Consider the following 20,512-nt stretch of genomic DNA (forward strand, 5'->3'; position numbering starts at 1 on the left):
AAAAACAAAACGACATCCTTTTGCACCAGAACACACTATAAATTGCTATATTTATTCTTTCGATCCTTTCCCACTTTCTCTCCGCTTCAATTCATTTCACATCACTTAGTTATTCAATTCTCTCTTCAATTAGGAATTCAACAATAATGGAGTTGGGCAGTGCTCTTGGGTTTTTGGATAACAGAGCAATTCTTGTCACCGGTGCCACTGGCTTCCTCGCTAAAAGTATTCAAAACTATCCCCCTCCACACACACACACACATATATATAAGGTCTTGTTCCCTCGAAGATATAGATTGTGCAGTCATTCACCATTTGGTATTAAAGAATAGTTCAGTAATACACCGGGATATGATGCATTTTTATAGTGCATTTGTACATTTGACCCTGGTGCATTCCTGAACACATTATACTGCATTTATGTATACCTAAAGGTATATGATTACACGTCGCAGAGTTGTGGTGCATTTGTACATTTCACCCTGGTGACACTTTGTGATGCATTTTTGTATATCTAATGGTGCAATTTGCACAGTCGCACTGGATAGGGTGCCACATTATTTAAACCTATATATATATATATATATATATATATATATATATATATATATATATTCATTGTTTTTAACAATTATGGATGCAGTTTTTGTGGAGAAAATACTTAGGCGTTTGGTTCAGGTTATATAACATAACCAAGGGAATGTGACATTTCAAAGCTCACATTCCGGTGTTTGGTTCATATTATCTTAGGGAATCTGACATTCCCAAGAAATGTCATATTCCCTCCACATAGGATTTTGAAGGGAATGTGATTCCCTTCAAAATCTTAGGTAATGTAAGATAACCTTGGTTATCTTAAGGATATTATAGTGTGTGTAAAAGATAACCCTAAACCAAACATGATTATATTACATAGCCCAATTTTAACCAAACACAGGTATCTAACATTCCCAGTAATCTAATATTCCCAGCAATCTAACATTTCCTAAGGTAATCTGACATTCCGTGAACCAAACGGCTAGAGTTCAGCCAAATGTGAAGAAGATGTATCTTCTCCTAAGGGCTGCGGATACAATGGCGGCCATGCAGCGTTTCAACTCCGAGGTACACTCTTCCTTCGTTCAACCATAATACATATAGATATATAGCTTCCTTTACCTCTGGGGTGTTTGGTAAATGACTTTTAGGAGATTGGATTAGTAGGTTTGACTAATTCATAGCATTAGCTGATTGTAAAAAATGTGTGGTAAATTAGTTGTTAGGTATTAATTAGCTGATTACAAAAAGTTTATCGAAAAAGTTACTTTGAGTAGCTTTTTGAATTTTAGCATTTTGAAGCAATAATTTGTTACAAAAAGCTAATTAATCAAATACTCATATTGATTATTTAACCAAGTCAAACAACTAATAGTGATCAAATAAGTCAAAATTGTCTGATAGGTTAACTATTTTATCAAATAGGGCCATATTATATATATTTATATATATATATATATATATATATATATATATATATATATATATAGTCGAGTTCAGCTGCGGCCGCACCAATAGTCATATAAATATACACCATCAATGTTAGAAAATGCACAACAAAAAACATGCACAAATTAGGTACGCATGGCATCACCAAAAAACGCACCATTAGGTATGAATAAAAGCACCACACAGTGTTCGGAAATACAAAATTAGAGTGTGGGGAGTTATGGTGCATTTTATTTTTGTGTGTTGTGTATTTTTTGGTGTATTTGTACATTTCATTGTTGTGCTTTTTCCTTAACACTATTAGTGCCTTTTGTTAACACTGTTGGTGTATTTTGTCAAGCGGCCGCACAACCGCATGGGAGGGCGCGGCCGCATTTGAATAAAAGTGTATATATATATATATATATATATATATATATATATATATATATATATATATATATATATATAGGGACGCACTCAGGTGCGAATAAGTGTTCAGGAAGGAAATGCGAACGAATCAGCGCGTGACACGTGTCCAGATCTAATAACTTAAAAAAAAACGCGGTGGCATTTTCGTAAATAATTGAACATCAAAGTGCAAGTAAAATCTCTTATAAGTGCACCTATTTTCACCTATAAGTGCATGTAATTTTGCCTTGTTAGCATTCACTTTCCGCAACCATTCATGCACCTGGGTGTGCTTATAACTATATGTGCAACTATTTATAACTATAGGTGCAACTACTTAAAACTATATGTGCACCTACTTTCACCTATAAGTGAATGTAATTTTGTCTTGTTAACATTCATTGATCTGAGTTCAGCGGGTAGTAATACTCCTGAAAACCACTCGCAAACATTCATACACCTAGATGCAACTATTTATACCTATGTGTGCAACTACTTAGAACTATTGGTGCAACTACTTAGAACTATAAGTGCAACTAAGTATTGATGCTCAGTGTAAATTTTTACTTGCACCTATAATACATTTTACATGCACTTGAAATACATTTTACTTGCATTTCGATGTTCAATTATTTACGAAAATGCCACCGCGTTTTTTAAAAAAATCAGTGTTTCTTATCCATTAGATCTGGACACGTGGACGAACAGAATCCATTCCTATTTCGCGCCTGGGCGAGCCGTTCGCACCCGAGTGCAACTCTCTCTCTCTCTCTCTCTATATATATATATATATATATATATTTAGGTTCTCGTGCTGGTGAGGGCTTCAGGTGCGGGTGAGCGATTTAATCTGAGCCATTCATCTCGCTTTAATCAACGTCCAAGATTATCAAAGTTTTTTTAAAAAAAAAACGCGGTGGAAATTTTGTAATTTTGCATCTAGGTCAAAATTAAGGTGAGCGGATCTGTGATTAATGTGCGTGAGTTTTGTGCTTAATGTGCGTGTGTTTTGTGCTTAATGTGCGTGAGGTTTGTGCTTAATGTACATGGGGATGTGCTTAACGTGAATAGTTGTTAAAACTTAAAGTCTGTGAGTGAATACTTAAAGTGCGTGAGTTTTGTGCTTAATGTGCGTGATGTTTGTGCTTAATGTGCGTGGGTTTTGTATTTAATGTGCGTTAGTTTTGTACTTAATGTCAGTAGTTGTTGAAACTTAAAGTCTGTGAGTTAATATTTAAAGTGCGTGGGTTTTGTGCTTAATGTGCGTGAGGTTGTGCTTAATGTGTGTGGGTTTTGTACTTAAAGTGCGTGAGTTTGTGATTCAGATCTAACACTTAAGGTGCACCTTAGCTTATATTTCTTTGTTCCAGGCACGCGTTTTTTTTTTTTTTTTTTTAATTTTCATTGATTTGAGCCGTTGATCTAAATTTGATCAACTGCTCAGATTTAACCGCACAACCGCACGGGAAGCTATACCCGCACCTGAACCCTTCCCTCTATATATATATATATATATATATATATATATATATATATATATATATATATATATATATATATATATATAGAGTTGTACTCGGGTGCGAACGGCTCGCCCAGGCGCGAAATAGGAATGGATTCTGTTCGTCCACGTGTCCAGATCTAATGGATGAGAAACACTGATTTTTTAAAAAAACGCGATGGCATTTTCGTAAATAATTGAACATCGAAGTGCAAGTAAAATGTATTTCAAGTGCATGTAAAATGTATTATAGGTGCAAGTAAAAATTTACACTGAGCATCAATACTTAGTTGCACTTATAGTTCTAAGTAGTAGCACCTATTGTTCTAAGTAGTTGCACACATAGGTATAAGTAGTTGCATCTAGGTGTATGAATGTTTGCGAGTGGTTTTCAGGAGTATTACTACCCGCTGAACTCAGATCAATGAATGTTAACAAGACAAAATTACATGCACTTATAGGTGAAAGTAGGTGCACATATAGTTTTAAGTAGTTGCACCTATAGTTATAAATAGTTGCACATATAGTTATAAGCACACCCAGGTGCATGAATGGTTGCGGAAAGTGAATGCTAACAAGGCAAAATTACATGCACTTATAGGTGAAAATAGGTGCACTTATAAGAGATTTTACTTGCACTTCGATGTTCAATTATTTACGAAAATGCCACCGCGTTTTTTTTAAGTTATTAGATCTGGACACGTGTCACGCGCTGATTCGTTCGCATTTCCTTCCTGGGCACTTATTCGCACCTGAGTGCGTCCCTATATATATATATATATATATATATATATATATATATATATATATAAATAAATATATATATATATATATATATATATATATATATATATATAAATAAATAAATAAATATATATATATATATATATATATATATATTTATATATATATATTTATATATATATATATATATATATATATATATATATATATATTCGTTTTTTCTCTTTTTCTATATAAAAAAATAATTTCCCACTTCTCTTTAAAGAAAATACTATATGTATTCCCAAAATTGATAATAGGGAGTAAAAATTGGAGTAAATTTAGGAGTATAGTTAGTATTTTCCAATAATCCAATAAAAAATAAGAATGAAGTCATGTCCAAAATGCATATAATTAAGCAGAATATCTTACGCTCATAATAAGAACTATGAATTATGTCAAAACAGTCAACTATATTTTATAATATTCGATCAATTACATTTTTAAACTAAAAATTTTTGTATTAGCATCTGAACTCCAATTTTTTTTAAAGCATAATTAACACTTTTATCCTGTTATAGTTATGTGACTTTTTTTTTTTTTTTTTTCCTTATTTGATTTTGTTGATTTATGTAAAAGTTTCAACAAATAAATAATAATAATAATAATAATAATAAACAAACTAAAATCAGGCCTTAGTCATTGTCCATTATATTTGTCCATGACAATTATGGACCGAAAGGTAATTGGACCTTGGTCCTAGAATTATATGAGGTTATTTTGGTCCAAGTTTGCAGATGCATGCATGGAAGAGGTATTAAAGTGGATTCATGAACTCTAAAATATAATTTATAAATTATGATTAACTATATATTGTTGTGGATCAGGTAATGTCAAAAGACTTGTTCAAAGTTGTGAAAGACAAGTATGGGGAAAAGCTGAATTCCATAATATCCAGGAAGATAATTGTTGTAGCTGGTGATATTATGTATGAAAATTTGGGCATAAAGGACACTATTTTGTTGGACCAAATTTGGAGGGAAGTAGATGTTGTGGTTAACCTAGCTGCAACTACTGATTTTTATGAAAGGTATATATATGCTTCAAAGAGTTAATTCCATTTTTTCTCCTAAATTTATAAGCATCAATCCATTTTTGTGACATGATCATTTTTTGTCATTTGTCAACAAAATCTTTTAAATGACATTAAATACAAGGGTATTTCTATATATTCAGCTCTAAGTGTTAATTTCTTTTCTTTTTTTGGTTCTAAATTTATATGTGTCATTCCACTTTTAGTCATTTTTTTAAGAACATCCCTGTTGGTCCAAACATTATTATAGCGTTACTATTTTTTTTTTGCTACGTCAACAAGTATGTTTAAATGATAATAAAAATGATGTTGTTAATCACTCAAAATCCTCTTCTTCTTTTTTTTTTTTTTTTTTTTTTTTTTTTTTTTTTAATTCTTAGTAATAGAACAATACAAATGTTCTATATCTTCAAAAAACCATATACATTGATCATGCATTCATTGATAGCATAAATAAGTGTATGCTCAGTGTATATGTTTTTTGAAGATGGAGAACCTTTGTATTGTTCTATTACCAAGAAGAAGAAAAAATTTGAGTAGTTAATCACGTCATTGTTAATGCCATTTAAACATATATATTGATGTAGAACAAAAAATACTCATGCTACAATAATGCTAGGATCAACAGGGATGTAAAAAAAGAAAATAAAAAAAAAAAGACTACTAAAAGTGGAAACACATATAAATCTAAGACCCAAAAAAAAAAAGGAAAAAAAATTAACACTTATAACTAAATAAATAGACCAAAACGTCCTTATATTTAAGGCCATTTAAACGAGGGAAAGAAAATAAAAATCTTTTTGGTCATATATTTATAGTTGTCAGTCCACTTTTAGTCTTTATTTTTTTAAAACATTATTCTTTGGTTATTGTGGCATGACCATTTTTTATCCTCCGTAACATAAAAAATACTGTATCACCAACCATTAATATTATTTTTTATTTACAAAAATATTATTATCTGATTTTTATTTATAGTGTATATCCTAAATGATTTGCAGATATGATGTGGCCATGGGGATTAATACAATGGGACCTAAACACGTACTTGACTTCGCCAAAAACTGTGAAAATTTAAAGATTCTTCTTCACGTATCCACTGGTTAGTTTTCAAATTTTAACGTATTAGCTAGCTGCATGGTTAATGCTAATCGAGATGCATGCAATTCGAGGGCAACTACAGTCAAGTTATTCAAACAATATAATAAATTTTAATAACAGATGATTACAAATTTAATAATATAATAAATTTTAACAACTAAAGATATTCTAGCCACATATTGGCTTAACATAACTCTCAATGCTAGTTTAATTTACCTTAGAGTTATAAAATGAATTTTACACATTGCACACAGTTGGATAGTAATCACTGGTTTCTCGTCAGAAGTTCTTTTTTTTTTTTTTTTTTTTTTTTGTCAAGAGAGATTTTGTTATATATAATTCACGGAATAATTATTAAGGTTGAAATGAATTTGCTTACATAAAATATTATTATTTATTTAATAATGTTCAGCATACGTGTCTGGTGAAAAGGAAGGGGTGATACAGGAGACTCCATACCAAATGGGTGAAACACTGAATGGAAGATGTGGGCTGGACATTGAAAGAGAGAAGAAGATGATTAAAGAAACCTTAAAAAACCTCAGAGCTGAGAATAATGTTTCTGAAGAGTCCATCACTTCAGCCATGAAAGAACTAGGCATCCAAAGGCATGTGCAATGTCTTTTTTAGAGTATTATCGATTTTTTAAAAATTTTTAAATAGATAGTTAATGGTTTTAATGATATTAATACCAAAGAGCAAGGACATATGGATGGCCAAACACTTATGTATTCACCAAAGCCATGGGAGAGATGTTATTGGGAAAGTTGAGAGATTATGTGCCTCTTGTCATCATACGTCCTACCATCGTAACCAGTACCTACAAAGAACCCTTTGCTGGTTGGGTTGAAGGTCTCAAGTATGCAATCAACCACTCATATCAACTCGTGTTTTTTTTTTTTTTTTTTTTTTTTTTTAAATTATGATATCATAATATTTTCTAATTATGTTTCTTTTTTGTTGAATAATATACATATGCAGAACCATGGATAGCTTAGCACTTGGTTATGCTAAAGGAAAACTAAAATGTTTCCTTGGTGATCCTAACACCATAACAGATTTGGTGAGTTATCTAGTAACTTATTATTAGGAAAATGTGATATCTATTTTTGTATTTTTGGTCAGAGGGATGCACTCAGGTGCGAATAAGTGCCCAGGAAGGAATATGCGAACGAATCAGCGTGCGACACGTGTCCAGATCTAATAGCTTAAAAAAACGCGGTGGCATTTTCGTAAATAATTGAACATCGAAGTGCAAGTAAAATTACTTACAAGTGCACCTACTTTCACCTATAAGTGCATGTAATTTTGCCTTGTTATCTTTCACTTCCCGCAAACATTCGTGCACCTGGGTGTGCTTATAACTATAGGTGCAACTACATATAACTATAGGTGCACCTACTTTCACTTATAAGTGCATGTAATTTTGTCTTGTTAACATTCATTGGTCTGAGTTCAACGAGTAGTAATACCACTGAAAACCACCCGCAAACATTCATGCACCTAGGTGCAACTACTTATAACTATGTGTGCAACTACTTAGAACTATAGGTGCAACTACTTATAACTATAGGTGCACTTAGTATTGATGCTCAGTGTAAATTTTTAGTTGCACCTATAATACATTTTACATGCACTTGTAATACATTTTACTTGCACTTCGATGTTCAATTATTTACGAAAATGCCACCGCACTTTTTTAAAAAATCAGTGTTTCTCATCCATTAGATCTGGACACGTGGACAGACAGAATTCATTCCTATTTCGCTCATGGACGAAGCATTCGCACCTGAGTGCGATTCTTTGGTCAGAAATGACTTTTTTTGATCACTTTGTTGTGATCAAAGACAAGAAATGTTTTATCACTATGCATGATTGATCACTTGTCAAAAGTAGTCAATAACACTGACCAGTAACCCAGTTCATCAAAAAACTTGATCGGTTAGATAATCAAATGTGTTCATAGAGTGCTCAATACTAACTAGTCGAAAATTGAGTCGTCGTAATTTACATCATCTCAAATACTTTCTCGGGATAAAATTACAGATCCCAGCAGATATGGTGGTGAATGCCATGATAGTAGCCATGGTGGGGCATGCAGATGAACGAGGCACCGAGAGCATATACCACATAGGATCATCGGTATCCAACCCATTGGAGTACGGTTTGGTACGCGATTATGCGCACCATTACTTCACCAAGCATCCATGGATAGGCAAGGATGGAAAACCTATTATCCTTGATGGGAAGATGAATGTGTTAAGCACCATTCCTAGCTTCCAAACATACATCACCATTCGATATCTGCTCCTTTGAAGGTTAGTTTGGGTATTCAAAGAAAATAAAGTTAAAAGAAAATAGGAATAAGGTTCAAATTGGCCACGGAACGTAACTTTAAAATGCAATTAGACCACTAAACGAAACAAAAGTGCAATTAGGCCAATGAACACTCAAAAAAACGTGCAATTAGGCCACTGAACACTCTAAATGAATACAATTTAACCGGATAGCAGGTTACCATCAATTTTAGCAGGTTACATGCTTACGTGGCAGCTGAGTTGGCATTTTAATAATTTTTAAATAAATGTTAATAATAAATTGAAAAAAATAAAAAAAATAATAAAATAAGTTGGCCAGCCCGTCGTTTTTAATTTTTTTTTAAAAATTATTATTAAAATTTATTAAAAATTATTTAAAATTTATTAAAAATGCCAACTCAGCTGCCACGTAAGCAAGTAACCTGCTAAAATTGATGGTAACCTGCGATCAAGTGAAATTGCATACATTTTGAGTGTTCAGTGGCCTAATTGCATGTTTAGATTATGTTTGGTCAACAACAAAAAAAATTTACAATTTCTTTATTTCCACGTACATCTCTCTTCAGTCTTCACGCTAGTTTCTATATTATTATTACCGCCACCATCACCACTCCACTCCACCCCGACCCCACCACCATTATACCGTCACTACACCACTCTCACTCCCACCACTTATTATTATTGTTATTGTTGTTGTTGTTGTTGGTGGTGTTATTGTTTTATAACAAATAATATGTTTATTTTCAGGAAAATGAACCAAATAGAAAAAATGCTGATACTGCTAATTCTACGTAAGCAATATAAAATATCACGAGACCAATTAAAGCAAGTAAAATCTTTATTGATCCCGGGAAAGGCCCTAAGTACAATCTACTTGGTTGTTCTGAGTACCGACTGACTGCGGTCGGGATTCTCTAGCAACAACCTATCGATCGTCCAAAAGTCCTTTACACTGTAGCCACTGTGGGTACTTATAGCCGCTATGCCGGGGACAGGATTCCAGCCGTTCGGCATGTTCTCCACGTAGCCACCACGTGTCATTCTCCCGGGTGCCCTGTCTGTCGACATAAAGAGCCGCCACGTGTCCTTCGTCAGCTCTTTCGCCAAAGGGCTACTGCTCGGGGTCGACACCGTCGATCGGGAAAATCCCGATCGCTCTACGACCGGGTTCTTCTTGTGGCGCCCGACCTGTTACCTGCAAAGACAAGGAGAAAGAGACAGAGGCTCCTCGGTCGTGGTAAGGCTATGTCGGTCGGGATATTCCCTACCAAGAGCCCCCCAGCCCGGGCCTTTTTTATCAGTCGGGAAAAAACGGGACGGGATGAAGAAGCCCAACCGTCAGGCATTAGACCGACCGGCCAGCTGTCATTCCCTCCTACGCCACGTGTCGACCTCTGCCGGCCTCGGCGATCCCATCCGTCGCCTCGGATTCAGCGCGGGTCGTGTCAGGCAAGTTGGCCCATTTCCCGCCTAAATGCCCTCCTATAAATAGGCCCTTGAGGCCCTCATTTGAACTTTCCTCACTCTTTTGCTTCAGTCGGTATCCTCTAGGAATCCCGAGCAGAGCACCTTAGCAAGGCGGTCGAGCAAGCAAACTTCAAACTTCAAGCTTCAATCTCCCTTTACTCGGTAAGCTCTTAATTCTTTACTCTTTGTTTACTCTTTACTTAACGTAGAAGTAGGATAGCACTAACTTCGAGCTAACTCCCCGAACCCTGTACTAACTCCCGACCGACCTTTAGGTAGAAATATGTCGGACTCGGATAGTCAAAACGCCTCGATCGCGGATTACGATGAGGAGGTCGAGCGTATCAGCGATGAGGAAGTGGACATTATGTCCTACACCCCCGAAGCCAGCCCCCGAGCAACGCCAGCCCCCGATCGAGCTGTCGAGCACCACAGCGCATCAAGCTCCTCTGGGACGTCGAGCTCTACCTCCAGCGGGTCGGGGAGCTCCAGCGAAGAAGAGGAAGAGAGGACCACGTCAAGCGGGCGGGGTTCTCCGACCGAGGGCGTTAGGGAAACGCCTACCCGGGTGGTTGGGGACCACCCGGAAGCTGCTCCTCGAGGGGGTGATCGAGAAAATACCCCCGAGCAGACCGAAGAAGACCCGGCCGGGCCGGCCACACCAGCCGTCGAGCTCGAATTCTTGAACAGCGAGAGTGTCGAGCAAGAAATGAGCCTGCTGTCCAAAGGCGAGGCGGCTCGGATTGCTGAAATACTCCGGGGTCGGGCAGAATTCGACACGAGCCGGCAGCTGGGAAACGTGATTGAGAGGCATCGGGGCAAGTGGATCGGGATGCACTACGACTCCCTGATGGCCCCGATCGCCATTCCCTTCACCCCTCTCCTGAACGCCTTCTTGGCTTATTACCGGGTTGCCCCGGCCCAGATCTGCCCGAACGCACATCGGATCCTCGCTTGCTTCCCGCAGATATGCGCTCGGCACGAGGCCGAGTGCACGATGGAGTTGTTCAACTTCATCTACCAGATCAAGGTTCTCCCGGGCCGCTACGGGGGTGGGTTCCTGATGCTGCAATCCCGAACGGATATGTGCTCCATAAAAGGCCTGCCCGGGAACAACAAGGGGTGGAAGAACAGAATTTTCTCCATCAAATACGACCCCTGGATCCTCCCGGTCGATCGCACTTGGAGCAGCCACTTCAGAAAGCAAGTGGTGCCGTTCGAGACACAAATGCTGAGGGACACGGTCAGCCGGATTTCGAGCGAGGTGCACGAATACACCATCTTCCGGACGGCTGAAAGTCTCGAGGCGGCTCAACTCCCGCCCCCCACATACGAGCTGCCGGAGAAGTATCTGCCCGTTCCGATGGGCGTGACGGTCGCCAAGCCGTCAAAACGAAAGAAGAAAGGTTTGGCACGAGCTACTTCTCTCGACCTGGCTTATTATCTCGATCTAACTAACTTTCTTGTTTTGCAGCCATGGCCGAGTTTGGTGATGAAGACACCGCCCTTCCCCCGCCGGTCAAGATCTCCCTCGGCGGGAAGAAGAAGGCCAAGACCAAAGCGGCCGGGGAAAAGGAGATTCCCACTGCCCGACCCCTGAGTGCCTCGACCGTGTCGACGGGCGAGGGCTTCATCGTCGAGCAGCCCGATGTCTTGGTTACCCGGGTGGAGGTCGCCCGGGGCAAGGAGAAGGTCGCCGACCAGGGCGCGACCGAGGTGGGCAGCCTGAAGCGCCGCCGCGAGCAACACAGCCCGAGCCCTTCGGTCGGGCGAGAGAGGGAGTCTACATCCGTGCTGGCCCGGATCGGCAACGCCGCGCCAGCCCGGGTGGATCTGGGGAAGATGACCCCGACCCAGGTGGCTGAACGGATCGGCCAGGACCTGGCTGAAGTAAGTCCCAACTTTTAATCTTTCTTTGCCCAAGTATCGTTGATCGGGCTAATCTTGAATATCCTCTTTGTATTGCAGATCTCCCGGGCGACCCAACTTCTTCAGGGTCAAGCTATGCTGGCCGAGGAGGCTGATCACCACAAGAAGACGGCTGCTCGTCGTCTGAAGGAGATCAAGGAGCTCCAGGCCGAGCTGGAGAAGGCGCAAAAGGCCCTGAAAAAGGGCGACGAGGAGCGGGCGCTTGCCGAGAAGGTCGCCAACCGGGCGATTGGGGAGGCCAAGGAGCTGAAGGCTCAGCTCGAGAACCCGTGCGAGCTGGCGCGGGCGGCCTTCAAGGACAAGGACCTGGGCTCGGCTTTCCTCACTGAAGCCCGGGGAACAGCGATCGGTGAAGAGCTGATCGTCTCGTTCGGCCGCTGGGGTTTTACGGCCGGGAAGCGGAAGATGCTCGAACGAGTCCGCACCCGGTTGGAGCAAGCTTTGGATGGGGAGGACCTTCAGCTGGTCCTCTCGGTCTTGCCCCCAGACCTAGCCGATCCCGGTCCCTCTCCCTTCGCCCCGAAAGCCAAGGCGTCCGAGCCCGGGGCATCGTCGGCGGCCCCTTCGAGCGGGAAGGAAGCAGCTGCTGGAGCTCGGGAGGCGAAGAAGTAGGCTAGGCTTATCTCCCCTTTTTTGTAATGACGATTGATCGGGAGCCCGGTCCCGAATTGTACCGGGCGCCTTTTGTCGATTAATAATATTTATTTTTGCTCTAACTTGCGTCGTTCGTCTTTTATCTTCTTGCTTTTCATTTTTCACACACTGATCATAATCACTCGACCACTTGGCCTTTAGACCCGGTCTCGCGACACTCGATCCGCTCAACACCCGATCTTACGACCTTATGGCCTGGTCGTGCGTTCGATGTTTCGACTTCAAAACTGGCCAACCGATCAGGTTTACCCGATCCCCGGGCCTTTGTCGAAAAAATTTTCAAGCCTCTACGGTCGGAATGTTACCGAGCGACGGGTCGAGAACAAGCAAGCCTCTACGGTCGGAATGTAACCGAGCGACGGGCCTTGTACCATACTTCCTTATCCCAGCCCCCACACTATTGTGCGCTCGAGGCACGAGTGGGTGCGATAGTGGACAGAAGTTGGACGGATTGGGGAATAATGCTGAGAGCTCCTGGCTTCCCCGATCGGTGGCGTGACTTGAGTGTCCGCCTATGTGGAGCGCGTTTTGACCGGTCGACAGACTTCGCCCGATCGATTGAATGTTGAACTGATCTGCTCATGACGAGGGTGAAAGATAATAACCGATCGTGCCGCCGCATACAAACGGTCGAGCAATCATCGATCGTATATACATTAAACTTTCCCGCTCGCAGGCGGTTGAACTAATTTTACAACCATAAAATTTACATAGAAATGACGACCGGGACTAACTCGCAGGTCCAGCCCCCACTTCGTCTAAAAATACGAAAAATAGGCTAATGCCTAAAAAGAACGAGGTGCTCGGAATTCCAAGTCCCCTCTATTAGCCGACCCGTCGTTGTCTCTAGTCGGTATGTTCCCGGCCGGATGACAGCGTTGATGATGTACGGCCCTTCCCAGTTCTGAGCTAGCTTTCCCCCTTCTAAAGGTTGACTGGCCCCCCTTCGTCGTAAGACATAATCTCCGACTTGAAAATAACGAGGGTTGACCCGAACGTCCTTCGAGCTCTTGACGCGCTTCTGGTACTCGGCCATACGCCGAGCGGCTAGCTCTCTTTTTTCTTCGACCGCATCGAGATCCACAGCCATGGCATGTTCATTGTCCTCCGCGTTGTAGGTTCTCTCTCGATCGGTCGGGATCCAAGCCTCGATCGGGAGTCGGGCTTCAGCTCCGTAAACCAAGGCGAAAGGGGTCTCCAAAGTAGCTTCCCTCGGGGTCGTCCGATAAGTCCATAAGAGATATGGCAACTCATCGGCCCAACTACGACCGGCCGAGTGTAACTTCTTTTTCAGACCTTCCAAAATCGTCCGGTTAGCATTTTCCACTTGTCCATTTCCCTGCGGGTAAGCGACAGACGACCGGACATGAGTCGTCCCGATCGTGGCCAAGAAATTCTGAAAATATTGGCTCACAAATTGGCGACCGTTATCGCTGATGAGATGTACGGGCACGCCAAAACGGGAAACGACATTGCGCCAAAGGAACCGAGCACACTGCTGAGATGTGATCGTGGCTAAGGGCTCGGCTTCTATCCACTTGGAGAAGTAATCAACGGCGACGATCACGAACCTTCTCCGACCGGACAGCTGAGAAAAGGGGCCCAAGATGTCTACCCCCCACCTAGCGAAAGGAATTGCGGTCGTGACTGGCTGGTAGAAGGTTGCCGGTCGTCCAGGCATCCGGGCGTACAGTTGGCACGTCTCACATTCCCGAGCTAACTTTTCACAGTCTAGCTGGAGGGACGGCCAATAGTACCCGATCAGCATGATACGACGGGCCAGGGATCGACCTCCCTGATGTGAGGAGCAGATTCCCGAGTGCAGCTCTTTCATGACTAACTCGGCCTCGAATGCGTTCAAGCAACGCACAAGGGGGCCTCCATACGATCGCCGATAGAGACGACCATTCACGACTTGGAACCTCGGGGCTCTCAGCTTGGCTTTTCGAGCACGTTGCGGGTCGTCTGGGAGTCGACCGTGCTCGAGGTATCCCTTCAGATCGGTGATCCAGCTATCTTCCACCGGTTGGATCGGATTGACCGGCAGGCGATGGATACTGTGTTTGGGGATCACCAAGATCCGAGCTATCTTCGACATGTGTTCCGGGGCGTCTTGGGCCAATTTGGACAAGATATCCGCATCGGCGTTATCCAATCGGGGTATATGTCGGACGGTATACCCCCGGAACTGAGCGAGCTTTTCCATGGCAAGGTCTCGGTACAACTGCAAACGCTCACCATTGACTTCATAATCTCCGAGAACTTGCCCGACCACGAGCGCAGAATCTGTTTGGGCTCGGATGTATTCAGCCCCCAAGTCCCGAGCGCATTGCAAGCCATTTACAAATGCTTCATACTCGGCTTCGTTGTTGGTTGGGTGGAACTGATACATGAGAGCAAAATAAACTTTGAATCCTTCTGGGCTCATGACCACTACTCCTCCCCCTGCTCCTTTTTTGCTACTTGACCCATCAGTAGCCAGCGACCACCACTCGGCCTCGGGATCTGCAACCTCGGGGGGTCGAGTATCCCGGGCGGTGCATTCGACCAAGAAGTCAGCAAGGGCTTGACCTTTGATAGCAGGTCTTGGTCGGTATTCGATCGCGTATTGGGTCAGCATTAACGCCCACTTGACTAGGCGACCGGATGAAGAAGCGGTGCGGAGAACTGGGCCGATCGGCTGATCGGTCAACACGCGAATTGCTCGACCCTGGAAGTAGGGAGCCAACTTCTTCGCGGCGATATAGAGGGCGTAGACGACCTTCTCTAACCGGGAGTACCGGAGCTCGGGACCATGTAGCGCGTGGCTTACATAGTACACCGGTCGCTGGACCCCTTCCGGATCGGTTCGGCACAATACTGCGCTTACTGCACGATCGGAGACGGCGAGGTACACGTCTAGCTCTTCTCCGAGCTCGGGCTTTGAGAGCACAATAGGTGACATGAGGTACTCCTTCAACTCATCAAAAGCTGCTCGGCACTCTTCGTCCCAGACGAACCCATTAACTTTTCGCAATACCTTGAAGAAAGGTAAAGCGCGCTCGGCTAACTTGGAGAGGAACCGGCTGAGGGCTGCCAACCGACCGGTCAATTGCTGGACCTCCCGAACGGTGGAAGGTGGTTGCATGTCCAGAATCGCTTTTACCTTGGCCGGGTTGGGCTCAATTCCTCTCTTGGTCATCATGTAGCCAAGGAACTTGCCGGTCTGAACCGCGAATGTGCACTTGGTCGGGTTCAGCCGTAACTGGTACTTCCTCATGATCTGGAAGCACTCCCGGAGGTCCCGAGTGTGGTCGGATCGGTCACGACTCTTGACCAGCATGTCATCAATGTAGGCCTCCATCGTTCGGCCCAATAAATCGGCAAAGAGCATACTGACCATTCTCTGATAGGTCGCTCCTGCATTCCGGAGGCCGAACGGCATCACTCGGTAGCAATACAGCCCGTCTGGGGTTACGAAGGCTGTCTTGCTCTCGTCTTCATGGTGCATCATTATTTGGTGATATCCCTTGAAGGCATCCATGAAGCTCATCAATTCGGCCCCGGCCGTCTCGTCGACCATCTGGTGAATGCTTGGTAGAGGATAAGGGTCGAGCGGACAGGCCTTGTTGAGGTCGGTGAAATCAATGCACATCCTCCAAGCTGGGGGCTTCGGAACAAGGACAATGTTAGCCACCCACTCAGGATAGATCACCGGTCGGATGTGCTCGATCGCCGCCATCTTTTTTACTTCCTCCCTGACAAACTCGCGGCGATCGGAGGAGAGATGTCGTGTTTTCTGCACGACCGGCTTGGCTGCGGGATCGACGGCTAACTTGTGACAGATGACCGACCGATCGATCCCGGGCATGTCTTCGGGCCCCCACGCAAAGATATCAGCGTATTCCCGGAGTACAGCCAGGACTTCTGCCCGGAGCTCGGGGGTGAGGGCTCGGCCAATCTTAATCTTCCTGTCCGGGCGGTCCTCGGACAGGGGAACTTCTTCAATCTCTTCGGAAGGCTCAGGCTGTTCCTTTCGTTCCTTAGCCTCCTCCTTGGCTATGGTATTCACCCGGGATGACGGACCGGAGTCGCGTCTATTAACCGCTCGGGTGTAGCATTTCCGGGCGGATTGGACATCGCCGCGGACCACGCCGACCCCATTGGGGGTAGGGAATTTCATGCACAGGTGGGGCATAGAAATTATCCCACCGATCTTCATAATGGCGGGTCGGCCCAAGATTATGTTGTGGACACAATGGAGGTTGACCACAACAAACTCCAGCTCCGTCTTGATCGACTTTGGAGGCGTGCCGATCTCTACGGGGAGCGTTATCTTTCCCTCGGGGTAGATCAAGGCCCCGGTAAATCCCGACAGTGGTACACCGACCGGAGTCAGCTCCTTCCTGTCGAGGCCCAGCTTCTCGAAGACGTCCAAGTAAAGGACGTTCACACTGCTGCCCGTGTCCACCATAACCCTTTGGACATCCGTCCCTTGACATCGATCGTGACCACCAGCGCCTCCATGCCGTGGTCGCTGCTGCTAGGTTGGTCCTCAAGGGTGAAGGTTATGGGTTCCATCCTCTGTCTTTTCCCGGTCTCCCGAGAATCTACGATCGCGACCGGGCAGTTCGTCCTCGATCGAGATGCATCTTCTAGCCCGCCAAATATGACATGGATGGTGGGCTTGCCGGATGGTCGGCTGCCAGATGGGGGGTCAAGGTCCCGTCGGTCATCGTGACGATCGTCCCTTCGATCGTCTCTTCGGTCCTGACCCGCCCGATCAGAGCGGTGATGAGATCGCCTGTGATCCCTCCGATCGGTATTTCTCTTGTTATCCTCTCTCTTCCCTACGCACTTGTCCAATTTTCCCAAATTGAGCAAATCTTCCAACAATTGGCGCAAGTGGGTACACTCCTCGGTGTCATGCCCGGCGCATCGATGGTAAGCACAATGCTTACTCTTATCAGGGCCGTCTCGATCGGGATGGGGGAGTTTGATGAGATTGCAGGACTGGGCATACTGCATGGCCTCCGCGGCGGATCGGTTCAAGGCCGTAAACTCGCCATGTCTGGTGCGGGGTCGGGGATTGTCATCTCCCGATCGGTGTTCCGCCCGGCCGGCCGGTTTACGGGACGACGAGCCGACCTCCTGCGAGCGCTTGACAGCATTTGCCTCGCCCGCATTGGCATAATCAGTGACCCGTCGGAGGGCCTCCTCATATGTGGTCGGGGGGTGGAGGATAAAATCCTGGTAAAGATACCCCGCCCGGAGGGAGATGTGAAGCATGTGAGTGGCGGTCGCATCATCCATGGGCTCGACCTCCCCAACTGCTGCCTTCCACTTGATGAGGAAGTCGGTCAAGCTTTCCCCTTCGAGCTGCTTGGCCTTTTCAAGGTACATGTAGGACTTCCTTACCACTTTGGAAGTAATGAACTTCCGTACAAACTTGATCGCCAGGGTCTCAAATTTGTCGATTGACCCCGGCTGCAGGGTTCGGAACCATTCTGCCGCCCGACCGGTAAGCGTTGAGTAGAAGGCCCTGCACATCACGGCGTCTGAAACGCCCTTCAGCATCATATTGCTGAAGAAATCATTCACGTGAGCCTCCGGGTCTGTCCGACCGTCGTAACTCTTCTCTCCCGAAACCTTTAAGTCGAGCGGGTAAGGCTGAGCCATTACCGCTGCTGTGAAAGGCGTCTGGTGTAGGGTCGATCGGTCGGCCGGGGGTGCTGTGGGATACGCACTCCTGAGCTGCGCAACTTCAGCCTGGAGGTTGTAGAGCAATCCTCGGGTTTCGTTGAGCTCGGCGGCTTGGGCGGCTTGGGCTGTATCCCGAGCGCGTCGCCGTCGGTGAGATCTCGACCCGCTATACCCGGACGAAGCCTCGTGGCTAGCTTCCTGCATTTGTACGTCCTCTTGCCCGCGATTCGGGTCTTGGGGTCCCAGACGCTGACGCATCTCTGGTCGGAGACGATCAAAAGCCACCGCTCGGGCAACCTCTTCGGGGTCCTCCGCTTGAACGGCCTGAGCTGGTACCTCCATCGCATCAGCACCCCCCGACCCCAACCGCGAATGAGCCGAGCGTCGAGCCCGGGAAGTGGACTGACGCTGCGGCTCTACTTGTGCGGTCGGCTGTACTGGAGGGGCGGCGGCTGGAGCTGTATAAGCTGGCGTATATGGTGGATAACCAACCGGGGAAGTGTAGCACATCGGTTGGCCTGGCCAGTACCCATACGGTGGAGGTGGGACCGGGTATGGATACTGGGCGGGATACATCATCGGCGGCTGCTGGTATGGCAGACCGGGTGGTGGGTATCCCGGTTGTATGTAATTCACCGGCTGCTGGGCGGCCGGGTACGTATTTGACGGATGCGGTGGTGAGAGGTTGAGGTTGAGGTCCATCGTCTGACCCTACTGTTGAGTAGCGTAGTGGTCGGAGGAGCTCGCCGCGTCCGCCTGGTCATCGGCGAAGTTGTTGTGTGCCCACGGATACATGATTGGTGAAGAGACCGGGTGCTCGTCGAAACGTTGGTTTCTTGCACGGATCCCCACGGACGGCGCCAAAATGATATTGCTAATTCTACGTAAGCAATATAAAATATCACGAGACCAATTAAAGCAAGTAAAATCTTTATTGATCCCGGGAAAGGCCCTAAGTACAATCTACTTGGTTGTTCTGAGTACCGACTGACTGCGGTCGGGATTCTCTGGCAACAACCTATCGATCGTCCAAAAGTCCTTTACACTGTAGCCACTGTGGGTACTTATAGCCGCTATGCCGGGGACAGGATTCCAGCCGTTCGGCATGTTCTCCACGTAGCCACCACGTGTCATTCTCCCGGGTGCCCTGTCTGTCGACATAAAGAGCCGCCACGTGTCCTTCGTCAGCTCTTTCGCCAAAGGGCTACTGCTCGGGGTCGACACCGTCGATCGGGAAAATCCCGATCGCTCTACGACCGGGTTCTTCTTGTGGCGCCCGACCTGTTACCTGCAAAGACAAGGAGAAAGAGACAGAGGCTCCTCGGTCGTGGTAAGGCTATGTCGGTCGGGATATTCCCTACCAAATGCAATTTCTTAACTTTTAGCCAAACTGAAAAAAATAGTTTTTTGACATCCAACTAAACACCAGAAAATTAAAATATTTTTCAGAAAATGAGTTATTTTCTTTAAATTATTTTTTGACAACATTTTTCAAATTTCCAATCGGACATTTATTTTGATTGTTTTAATCTGAATTCATGGCTGTAATGAACAGGGGCTAGAGATATTGAACAATATATGTTGTAAGTATTTCCAGAAAACGTATGATGAGATGGATAGAAAAAGCAAGTTTGTGATGAAGCTGGTAAACCTATATCGACCCTATGTATACTTCAAAGGAGTGTGAGTAATATATTTAATTAAATATGTAATTAATCATATACTTTTTAATTAATTTGCACCAAAAAGTTAAAATGGTATGAATTTTGTGCACAGATATGACGATTTGAACACAGAAAAATTGAGAAGAGCTGCAAAAGAAGGGGGCATTGAGAGTGATTTGTTCTATTTTGATCCAAAAGCAATCAGCTGGGAAGATTATTTCATGAAGGCTCACTTCCCTGGATTAGTAAAACACGTTTTCAAGTAATTATTATTAGAATTAATAACACTTTCGTTCCGTCAATAATAATGATGTGTTTATTTAATTAGTTCTTTTATATATATATGTATATATATATATATATATATATATATATATATATATACATATATATATATATATAGAGAGAGAGAGAGGCGGGTTCAGGTGCGGCAGTGTCTTACGGTGCGGTTATTTCTTACGGTGCGGCAACACCAATAGTTCACCAAATATGCACCATCAACGTT

General features: G+C 44.3%; 1 pseudogene; it reads left to right on the top strand.

Moving 5' to 3' along the window:
- Positions 1 to 146: 146 nt before the first annotated feature.
- On the top strand, positions 147 to 20,273 carry LOC109192753 (annotated as a pseudogene).
- Positions 20,274 to 20,512: the final 239 nt, after the last annotated feature.

The sequence above is a fragment of the Ipomoea nil genome, unplaced genomic scaffold (assembly GCF_001879475.1).
Source record: "Ipomoea nil cultivar Tokyo-kokei standard unplaced genomic scaffold, Asagao_1.1 scaffold1834, whole genome shotgun sequence".
Taxonomy (NCBI): domain Eukaryota; kingdom Viridiplantae; phylum Streptophyta; class Magnoliopsida; order Solanales; family Convolvulaceae; genus Ipomoea; species Ipomoea nil.